Below are 2,650 nucleotides of genomic sequence, written 5' to 3'. Positions count from 1 at the left end.
CATTCACTAACACATTCACACATTCACATTCATTAACATTTAAAAGTAGCCATTCAAAAAACTTCAAAAACAGACTTCAAAGAGAAATTGCAGAGTTACAATTTATTTGCAAACTTAACACCATTACTTTGAGCTTGAATAGGGACTGGGAGTGGCTGGCTCACTACAAAAGCAATTTTCCCTCTCTTGGTATTGACACCTCCCCATCAATTATTGGCAGTGGACCACATCCACCCTGACTGAATTGGCCTTCAGCACTGGTTCTCCCCTTGTAAGGTAACTCCTTTCATGTCATGTTCCAATATATATTTATGCCTGTATCTGCAGTTTTCACTCCATGCATCTGAAGAAGTGGGTTTTTGACCCACGAACGCTTATGCCCAAATAAATCTCTTAGTCCTTAAGGTGCCACTGGACTTCTCGCTGTTTTCGTGAAATAAAAGCAAAACACATTCTAAGCTGATCTTAACCCTTTCAGTGCCCTTATAAACTTAGATGTTTCTCACCACAGGCTGGCTGGTTGCTTTTCAGCTGGGGTCTCCCTTTGATCAGCTCTTCAGTCGCTTGGTGTGGTGGTGTCTGTAGGTGGAGGTGGAAGAGAGAGATAAAGCATGGCGAATGTCTCTCCTTTTATCATGTCCTTCCTTCCCCATTGGCTTTGTGGCCCTCTTCAGAGTCAGGTGAGCATCACTGCGTCTCTCCAAGCAAGGCTGAGCAATTCCCCTCGTGTAGCCTCATGCCGATGGTGGCTGATTCCACCAACTTACAGCATAATGACAACCACACTACACAATTCTCATAACTTCATATGCATGAATGGTATACATAGATGGGTAGAGAAATGACTTTCAGCAGATCATATCCTTTTCCTCGATACCTTACAAGTCATGCTTTATATGTAAGATCACGATTATATGAAAATGAGGAATATGGGGGTTACAGCCGCTCCCCCAAAGGTATAGAATGTGACACTGAGATTCTATTTTCATTTATGTAACTAACTTTGACCTCTCTGCCTAACACTTATAATCACTTACAATCTATCTTTCTGTAGTTAATAAACTTATTTTAATGTTTTATACTTACTTGTGAAATTGTCCAAAGTGCTTGGGAAAGCTGCTCAGATTAAAAAGGCTAGTGCATGTTCACTTTCTTTTTGAGGAAGTGGCGAATTAATTAATGAGCTTGCACTTTTCAAGAGGTTTTGAGCAGTGTAAGACGGTACATTTCTGAGGTGCAAGGCTGAGGGCTGGGGAGATATGCTGGTGTCTCTCTCTGTGTATAATTGAGGAGTGGCTTATAGAGCATTCATGCCACTTAGTTGGGTGCATTGCTGCATGTTGTTGGCTGAGTGATCACAGCACATGGAGGGGGTTTTGCTGCTTGTCACTAGTGCAGCATTGTAAGACACAGCCCAGGCTGGAGAGAGAAGAGGACAGAGCAGTTCCACAGTTTGGGATTGTACCCCGCGGATCCCACCACACAGAGACTCTCCTATGACTAGCCGTGGTAATATTGTGCTTAGTGCCTTGTAGCTCCAAGAGCTGCAGTTGCAAGATGAGTTACAGAGACCTTGATCTTGTTTCCATGTTTATCCGATGCCTCTTTTCTACACTTGTCAGCAAAAAGACCCATTTCTTTTGCAAGCATTTGTATGGCTAGCCAGAGTCGGACTTCTCCGTTAACAAAAAAGATCGACCAAAAGGTGACAAGAGGAGGCACGCTCAGCAAGGCAGGACTGTATGCTGGATCTGCTTTTTATCCAGCAGGTCTCTTGGCAAGCTCTGCCATGGTGCCACTCACTGGGACTTCTCCCTTAACTGCTCCGTGTTTCATCAAAAACAATAAAATGAAAGGTGAAAGGACAGTAATTCTCCATTTCCTGCAAGCCCTGCAGAGAACCCTCTAGAAGGGTCTCTGTGCATAGATATTCCCAGCGAATTGCATGGGCGCATGACACAGGCTCTCGTGTCACAGCAATTGCAGTCTAAGCAACCTCCTTGCCTACGCAATGGCCTTTTCATCAACTGCAGGCTGGTGACTTGATTCTCTCCAATGCTTCTCTGCAAAGAAGCCTTTTCCTTAGCAAGCAATTACTTGGATTGCCAAGGGAGGTCTCTTCTGTTTCCTAGAAAGACACAGGAAAATGTGAGCAAAAGAGATGAAAGCTATAGAGGCAGGGCACCACTGGGAGTTGAACCCACGATCTCCTGTTTACTAGACAGGTGCTTTAGCCAGCTAAGCCATGGTGCCTTCCCTAAGGGAGCATTTGCAACCACTACACTTGATGGTCCACGACTACACCTTCAAATTCCAAAGTACAGACATTCCCCATTTCCTTCAAGACTTGCAGACTTTTTGCTGTCTGGCTCTCTGTGCATGGAAAGCCACAGATGAGCTGACAGGGGGCTTCTAACATGCACTTCTCCCACAAGCTGCTGTGATCAGGTACTGATTAGTGCTCTGTGTTTCAGTCACAGCAGCTTCAGCTCAACTCTGAGTCATGGTAACCTTTCCATCAGCTCCAGACTTACCATTCAACACTTTCCAAGACTTAGCTGCAAGGAAGGGTCTCTGTGTCTTGAACAAGCACTTACAAGGACTGTGCAGTGAGGTCTTTTCTTTGTATGAGAAGAGATACAAAAAAGGA

At 44.5% G+C, this 2,650-nt stretch overlaps 1 non-coding gene across 1 annotated transcript; it reads right to left on the bottom strand.

Moving 5' to 3' along the window:
• Nucleotides 1–2,179: 2,179 nt before the first annotated feature.
• On the bottom strand, nucleotides 2,180–2,253 carry TRNAT-AGU. Its single transcript has one exon. It is a non-coding gene; the product is annotated as a tRNA-Thr (tRNA).
• Nucleotides 2,254–2,650: the final 397 nt, after the last annotated feature.

This window comes from Mauremys reevesii, unplaced genomic scaffold, assembly GCF_016161935.1.
Source record: "Mauremys reevesii isolate NIE-2019 unplaced genomic scaffold, ASM1616193v1 Contig62, whole genome shotgun sequence".
Taxonomy (NCBI): Eukaryota; Metazoa; Chordata; order Testudines; family Geoemydidae; genus Mauremys; species Mauremys reevesii.
The sequence above is the reverse complement of the archived record's forward strand: the minus strand, read 5'-3'. Positions and strand labels throughout refer to the sequence as shown.